A 9349-nucleotide genomic window follows, 5' to 3' on the forward strand; every position below is an offset into this window, starting at 1 on the left:
TATTGAACTACTAGTTTTCACACTACTGTACTATGATGCTGGATGTAGCAGCCTTAGAACCAGCTTTTAGACTATAAACATAGCCAGGCCGACTTTTGATTACACACCAAATGACAGACTAACAATGCAGATAGATGCAAAATCATATGATTGCAATGAAATGCAAGAGAGCAAGCATGCGCTCTGTGAAATTCCTGTCGGAGGATTTGTGTGCAACGCAGGAAAAAAACAATGAGCCTGTAAGGCCACACAGGTTTCAGAACCAATCATGAAAAGACATATGCACTATGCAGATCCTGCAGGAGCTACAAGTACAACACCAAAATTCTTCTGCATTTTTTGGCATGACACATTGACACTCCAGGTAGCAAAATTTGTCTTTTTTGATATTGTTTAAATGTTTGCAGACAAGAAGTTAAGATAAAAAACGTTTTCTGCTTGCTTGTTTGAAAAACTGCGTGGTATCAACAGTGGAAAAATAAAATCTTGCTGACGTGGATGTTGCACTGTTGATTGTCATGGTATTGGAACAGCGATTGTATTGTGTAAGTTAACACATTATAAATTTCCAATATTATATATATATATATACAAAGCTAATTTACCATCAAACTATAAAAATTTATTATATAACAGGCAAAGGTTTGGGGTCCACGTCTTTTAGGGGCAGATAATTAGGCGCCGGTCAAATAGGCGCGCACAGTGTGTCGTCAAGATATTTAGGTGCGGAGCACTGCGGCGCCCGTTCATTTAGGTGCTATTCCTAGTAAAGTTTGCAGATTGTATCAGCTCAGCTTTGTAAAACGTAGTCGTCGGGGTTTTGACAGAAAACTAAATTACTCTTCACTCAAGCCTACCACCCGCTTGAATATAGGCTATGGCATATTTTTTACTGATGTTTAATGTACTTATTATTTGACTTAACTAAAAGTGAACTCAGTCATGTTCGTAAACTTGAATAATTTATTGATAAACCTTTCTGCGACACAAACCTGGACAAAGAATAAATAAATGCCGAAAACGCACATTAAAAATATGATACAATATATTTTTCTGTTCTATGTAACATTTTGTGTGAAAAGCATTCCCGGTTTAAGCAGCTTCACTCACGGAAGCCATGACATATTTTTCTTTTCAATACCGTACAACATTTTGTGTGAAAAGCATTGCCGGATAAAGCAGCTTCACTCACTGAAGCCATGACTAACAACAAATAAATGCACACGCACTAACAAAACAACACATTTTCTTGTTCAATATAACATTTTGTGTGAAAAGCATTGCCCTACCTGCCAAGCTGATACAATCTGCAATTCTGCATACTTTACTAGAAATATCACCTAAATGAACGGGCGCCACAGTGCTCTGCACCTAAATATTCTGACGCATAGTGTGCGCGCCTATTTGACCGGCGCCTAACTGTCTGCGCCTAAAAGATTTGCTTCCAAGGTTTGAAAACCTTTTAATACTTCACTGCGATTATTTCAGGCTTTAGTGAGCATTGTTTGTTGCGGTGTGCAAAACCTTGACTTTACTTCACTTAAAATCTTTGGCTCAGATATATCGAATTAGATTCGATACAGGTTTGATATGCGTATTTGATATCGGGTCAATGTACGTCCACTTCACCAATTTATAAATATTTTGAAACTGAAAATAATTTGACAGAAAACATTTAACAGTTTGTTTATCAATAATTGTATCACAACTTGTAAGATATCACTTGACTTGTTTTTAGACAACTGTACAGCGACCCAGTGATGTACGCGCATACAAAAAATATTGACGCCATCAGCATAAACGCAAACGTTCAAAAAACCATACGCCGTATGCGTCAACACAACTTGTAAAAAAAGTTGGTGGCGTCAGCGCATATACTAGCGTAAACTCATTTTGTTTGTCAGGTGCCAAACATTCACACGCAGTGTTGTACGCGTCATTGAAATAATTTGACGGCGTCAGCGCGAATTGCCTAAAAACTTTACGGCGTAAAGGACTGCGTAAGCTCTTAAAGAAATTGACGGCGTCAGCGCTAATTTCTAGCGCTATTTTTTGCCAGCGTCTCATAAAACGGAAATATTTCAACCAAGTTCAGGCTAACAATAGCTATGAATAAAGAGCAGGTATTATGTTTTGAGACTGTATTGTAATTAGCTGCTCAGCCTAGGCCTTAATTATTTCCTTGCAGAAAAACAAGCATTTCAAAACGTTTGTCTGACAATCTGTTTGGTTTGGGACGCATATTCAGGGGCGTCGGAGCGATTTTTGACTGGAGGGGCAGGAGTATGAAAAAAGGGCACTTTTGTTGCTGAAAGGCCAGTTTTTTTTTAGTTTTAAGATAAGATATAGCGATAATGCTCATCTATCAGCTCATTATCGAGTAATGATACAAGTGTCCGCTATAGAAAGAACAATGGCACCTGATAGCACGGAAGGGCATCATGCTATTTTATAATGATGTAATATAACTTACTGTGATGGAGAATTTTGTGTTGTGAATATTATTTTGAGGCAAAAATAGATCATTATAATTAGGCTAAAAGCGAATAGCATAAATTGGTGTATTGCAAAGTGTGCAGTAGCTTACATGACCTTAAAATGGCACCATTGCCCCCTCTTCCCTCCCCATCCACAAAAAATTTAGGGCAGGGGGGCATCTCCTCCCCCTGCTCTTCCCCCCGCGCTTCTGGCGCCCCTGCGCATATTATCCTTTCCAAGTGAAAACATGCGTTCCACAGCAGCGCTGGTTGGTATTGGTGTGTTGTATTTCAAAAACAAGTTAAAAACGTTTAGTCGGAAAGGTATCACTGTTCCAGCCAAAATAGGTATCAAGCCAAAATAAGGGGAGCAGCTGACTCGAAGACTATATGTCACTTCGCTGCTTCCTGTCGTCTGTTGTATCGCATCTGTGATCGCAGTGTACTGAATGTTATCGCAATGGGCGCAAATAAAAGCATGATTATTATTACCGTATTGCTAAACCACTTCCAAGCGTGTTGTGATAGTTTAGCAGGTATTATAAATCTTTTAACGAGGTCCACTGCATCAACATCGCTCTTTTCATGGGCATAGAGCTCTTGAAATAAAGTATCTTCAACGTCCGCGATGCCATTCATGGATTTTTCGCTTTCTGTCTCTGATCCCTCGTTCTCAATACATGGGGGATCACCATTTGGCGAACTTCTTCCGCGTGTATTCCAGGGAGCCATCCCAATCAACGCGAAAGCCGGTAATTCGGATGAGTCGCGCTGGCCAGAATACATTGTGAAACCATAGGTGAAACTCTTATTGTGAAACGAGATTTTCCATGAAAACAAAAAATGACGCTTAGCGCTTGACGCTTAAAATCGGCAAAATAGTTGACGGCGCTATCACTTCCGTCAACTGAAAAATAAATTGACGGCGCTAGCCTCAGCGTCAACAAAAAGTTGACGCCGTCAAATGACGCCGTCAAATTGACGGCGTCAACGTACAACACTGTTCACACGGTATAAACCACTTGAAACAAACAAGTTTTAATTTGAATTTCCACGAAGAAACACAAGCATCTGGAAGTGTTCATCTGACATTTTGCTGCGTTTGGTTTCAATATGTCTTTGCCCATTGAAAACATTCTTTCAACAGCAGCGCTGGAAGGTATTGGCGTGTTGTAGCGAAAAAAAGACATTAAAAAGTATGTGTTGATGCTATGTGCTAAAAAATGCGAAAACTATTATACGGCGTAGCTTCAAGCGACAACTATCCAAAAAAATGTGGCCGTAAGCGTTAGCGTAAACAAATAGTATATAATTTGCGGCGTATACGTACATCTCTGCAGCTACCGCAAAATGACTTCAGACCTTTTTAAATTTTCAAGAAAAACAAACATTTTATACCGTGTACAATAATATCTTTTAAAACATCAACTTTTCTTAATATTTTGTCATACTGCCCTTGGTTTTAATGATCAATTGCAGGCGATTTGGCATACGTAGGCTATCATTTAAACTTCTAAAATATTCTTGGGTCATCTCTTGGCACCAAACTTTTTTGAGCTCCATCTTGAGTGTGTCCAGATTTGGTGTCTTCTTTTATGCCGTTTTATTTCCATTATTTGCCAGCAATTTTCGATTGGATGTTAATCTGGACTGTTACCAGGCCATTGAAGCACATCAATACAATGTTGTTCGAGGAACTTCTTAATCTTTGTGGCATGGTGCACCACCATGCATAAAGACGTCACAGCCATAAATGTGGAAGAAGTTCAGCATGTGCTCCTCCAACACTTCCTGGTAAACATCATCAGGATTCATTTTTTGTTCTTCAGCAAGAAATGCAGGCCTGCCCTTCTTCCATCATCAAAAAAACTTCCCCAAACCATGGCCAAGTCAAGATGTTTGACAGTTGGAATGGTATAGCAAGGATCAAAGCGATTAGATGATCTAGGGTGCCTCATCGTGGTAGAGCCCATCCAGAAAACTTGGAAGTTGCTTTCATCTGAAAACATTACACTCCTCCACTGCACAGTGGTCCAGTGGGCATACTTCTTTGCAAACGCAAGACGTTTCTGCTTCAATGGCTCAGTGATGAGAGGTTTCTTGGCAGCTTTGCGCATGGCAATGCCAAATCCATCTGGAAGCGGTGCTGGATTGTTCGAATCGTCATGGTTTCCAGCGGATTTGAAGACTTTTGACTGAAAAGAAAAACTGAAACAATGTATTTACAGCTTTGGTAATTGACTATTATTTTCATATTGTTAGGCATAATGCCTATTGTTAGTCATATGATTTCATGCAAAACGCACAGCTAAAAACCTAGCATAAATTTGCAGTATGCAAAAAGGTTTAAAGTCCGTTTGCGGTAGCTGTATGACTTGTTTTTAGGTTTTCAAATTACATTTTTAGAAAAACTCCATTTTTTATATAAAAAAAATATCATCCTGACTTTCAAGCAACATAAAAATAAATGTGTCAACAAGAAGTAGCCTACGGTACTTTTATCAGGGTCCGCGTATTGTTACTGCCATGGTATTGTTACTGCCATCGTATCGTTTACCGCATCTTTTTTTATGGATCGTTTTATTAGACGAATTGTGCAGAATTACTCCGCCTGAATGACAGTGTTCTTGAGTGCCGAGGGTGCTATAGCTAACAAATGATAGGCTACCAATAACACGGTAACTAGCTATACTTTGGCAACGACCAATAAAAAATGGGAAACGCATTTAAAATTTTATACTTCCTACAGAAGTGAAGGTGGTTATCGTGTTAAATATCAAATTGTTTGTTCAACCCTCAACAGGCAATTATCATTTTAGTTTGAGAACAAATCTTATTGTTGTACCTAGCTACAATAAGTCAGCAAGGCTGAAGTCTTCCTTAGTAAAAAAATTTTTTAACTTAATTGAACCAAGTGGTACAAAAGCACTTCCTTGATTTTATATCTATGCTGGAAGATCAATTGCACATCTTCAAAAAAGCATTTATAAACCTTTATTACATATTTATTTATAAACTTATTATAAACCTCTAAAAAACGCTGAATAAGCACGTAAAAACCATGGTTGGTTGTGACTTGTGAAATGATCTATGATGATATAAAAGCTTGAAAACGGACCATTTGTGGTTGTAGCTAAAAGTTGCCAGACGCCGCAAAATAAACTTCTCCATCCGCACCCAATCAAGATCTTAGTTTTACAATAGATTTAGTTTTGCTTTTAGCAGCATGATCGTTGCTTACCTCACCATGTAGATACCAACGATCTGTTTTAGCCTATAGTGGTTTGAAATAGCTTTCAAAACACAGCTCCCTAGTCATTGACTTGACGTTAAAACGGTTGAATTGACGTTGTTTCTTAGAATTGTGCTAAAGATCGCTAAAGAGGATATGGTTGCAGTAACAAATTGGTTATCGACAAATAAATTATCGGGACTTTACTAAGGGACGAGGAACTCAGTTTTTCCGCCCGACATAAGCAGGGTTACTGATGTCTTTTGTTTACTTGGCAATGGTAAATCGACTTTGACCTTAACTCTTTACAGGCGGCGAAGACTCCCTCTCGTTATTTGATCGTGATTTTTTCGTATATTGTAGTTTTTAGTCTAACTATCAATCAATCAATCATTTTATTTTTCGTCATTAACGCGTCCGGGACGAAAAAGATACTAACTACAAAAATCGATACAAACCTACCAGCACGTTAACGAACTGGAAAAGGTGGCAAAACCTTGAAAGGTTTAAAACGTGCCTGCATGAAAAATTTCCTTATGTAGTAGGCTATATATCAGTAGTTAGCACGGCCACAAAACCAAAAAAACAAATAGTAAAAAATAAAACAAAAACAGAGAGAAGCACACATGTAGTAATGAATGACAGCAAGCCTTAAAGCAGCCGACGGCCTTCGCGGCCATGGCCGCTAAGTAGTGCTTGAATGACTGCCGGTGCTACCTCCTCATTGCACAGTTCATGTTCAAGTACGAAAATAATTTTTTGCCAGCATGTTTCTCTGGCTACTTTGTTAAATTAGACGACATACATCAACATGATACAAGACATAAGGCTAAAACCAGATTTTTTCTTCCCAGGTTTGAAACAAACTATGGCAAAAAAACACTCCATTTCTTGTGTGTGCAAGTGTGGAGTAAATTTCACACGATATAAAAGATTTACCGTTCCATTGCTTTAAAAAAAATCTCAAAAACCAACTGTTATATGAATATACATGCGTACCTTAAGTGCTCAATACAAAGGATAACTTACCTTTACAGTAGGCCTATATCATCATATCGTACTTATTAATATTTGTTCTCTACAGTTATTAGTATCAAATTGCCCTGTTTTTGTATGCTTCACATAAAAATTGTTGCAATTCGGTGGTGGTATCCACGTTTTTCCTCGTTATTTTAGGAAAACTTTCGCAAGTGCTGTAGCCTATTATAGCACACAATCACTAATTATTGGTGGTTGGTCAATTCTTGGTCGTTGGTTTGAATCTTCATCCTCGGCTTACTCAGTCTGAGAATGCAGATTCAAACCAACAGTAGTTGTTTTTCAATCTCAGTGGCGAACCCTTTTTATTCAATGAAGTAGTGTGCCTGCCTCTGCACACTAGTGTGTATGAATGTGTAGTTAGATTTACTGTGATGGGGTGGTGGCTGACTAGATGACTGCTTATGGTCTTTCGCTACCATCCTGATTGCGCCATAATCTAACCAACAGTTGTACAATGCATTGTTTTGACAATTACATTTTACTCTGATTATATGTTAATATATGGCGCTGTTAAAACAAAATAAATTGACTTGACTTGACTTGACTTGGTACCAAACATTCACACGGTATAAACCACTCGAAACAAAAAAGTCTTATTTTGAATTTCCACGAAGAAACACATAAGCATCTGAAAGTGTTCATCTGACATTTTGCTGTGTTTTGGTTTCAATATGTCTTTGCCCATTGAAAACATTCTTTCAACTTATTCAAAATTTGGAAAGTTTGATAAAAAAATAATGCAAACAGCAGCTAAGACCTTAAAAAGTATGCGTTGACGCTATGCGCTAGAAAACCGCGAAAACTTACACTTAGAAAACCACAAAAGTCTATGGCGTAGAATTTGCGGCGTATACGTACATCTCTGTCTATAAGCAGTGGCGTAGCCAAGGGGGGGGGGGGGGGGGGGTTGGGGGTAAAAACCCCCCCCCCCTTTGGCACGTGTGTGACGTCACGATATTGAGAATGATGCTTTCAGTCTAAAAAAAAATCGCCTAGTTTTAAACAAAATTGCATTAAAAGAGCGAGTTTTGCCAATACCAAACATTCAAACATCTCAGCCAGGAATTAGCAACAAGAAAACACAGAGACTTTGCTTTTTTTCCGAAAAATGCCGAAGAAAACATGATTTTATCCTTTTGCTATGCTACCGGACAACACCATTTTACAGGAATATTCGTACCCACATTTTTGTTGAAAATGCTCTCAGAATGCACCAAATTCAAAGCAATTTTTCAAAATTTTCTGGGGGAGGCCCCCCAAACCCCCCGCCGTTCCCAGTCTAAGGGTAAAGATTCAATCAACATGCTCTGATGATTTCTCTACCAAGATCAGTAGGCTAAGTAGTTGATGGCTTGTGAAAAAATTGTCAAAGAATCGAATATGTTGGTCTTTGTTGACAACACATGACAGCATTGTTTCAACTACATGTGCTCCCAAAGGTTTACATTTTCTTTCATCTTTACCGCAGTAGATTTCGAAGTTGTAGGGATATTTTGTTGTAAGGTTGTAGAGCTACACAACATCCATAACATGTAGGCTAACCAAACTTTACTGGCTTTTCTTTTATATATTGTTTTGCACTGTGTAGTAGTGATGCAAGCCGCGCCGCGCCGCGTGCGCGGCCGCTTATGACTTTTTCGCCGCGTGCCGCGCCGCGCCGCGTGGAAAGTTGAAATGAAAAAGCTGCGCCGCGCCGCTTGCCGCGTAAACTTTCAAGAAATTAAACTTTTGTAAACGTAAGCTTTCAACTTTTCAAGAAAATCAGTTATGAAACTTCAAATTTAAATTGGAAACACTAATCAGTTTTTTTTCGGAAACCCTAAGCTGGAAAGCTCAAAGCTGTGCATTTGTGCAAATGGCTTGCAGTTGACAGGGTTTTTGGGGCTGGCTTGTGAGGAAGCTGTACGAGTGTTTTTGGTTAATAGCCTAGCTGATAAGCTCAGTTACCAGGCTATAGGCCTAGCGCAACTACCGCATTAGTTACTGTAACAGTTAGCCTAGTGAGTTCAGGCTATAAGTTTTACTCTTGACATCTTGTCTGTCTGTGTTGTGTGTAGTTCACACAGCCACTGACGTTAAAATTGCATTATTGCTTACAAAAACTGTTCAAAAGTCCTGATACTGGATCCAGGAACATTCTATTTGAAAAAGCATGATGTCTTAGAACTTAGATGCATTGCTGGTAAGAGAATATGATCTGGTTAGCCTAGTTATTATAGTGCACAACTGTACCGGTAGGTTACCGGTACCAGTTATATGCCCTGGGTGCTTTTTGCCACAATTGACTTTCTAAAAAATAACGCGTAAAACATTTTTTGAAAATTTTGTAATTTGCGGTGCAGTGTCAAAGTTCCAGATAAATTGCGGTGCGGTGTGCGGATAGGTGATTCAGTTGCGGTGCGGTGTGCGGATAAAAATTTTGGGTTCGCTGCATCTCTACTGTGTAGTCCTCGATAAGGAACCATCGATTCGTCAATGCTTAGTAAGTGGTGAAAAGTAGCAAATTGTTGACAACCTTAGCAGATCTAACAGTGGCACTGGAATCAGTAAGTTGGCCTTGGCCATTGGCGTTAGTCTTGGCCATTTTAGACTGAGCTAG

Source organism: Aplidium turbinatum, chromosome 10, assembly GCF_918807975.1.
Source record: "Aplidium turbinatum chromosome 10, kaAplTurb1.1, whole genome shotgun sequence".
Lineage (NCBI taxonomy): Eukaryota > Metazoa > Chordata > Ascidiacea > Aplousobranchia > Polyclinidae > Aplidium > Aplidium turbinatum.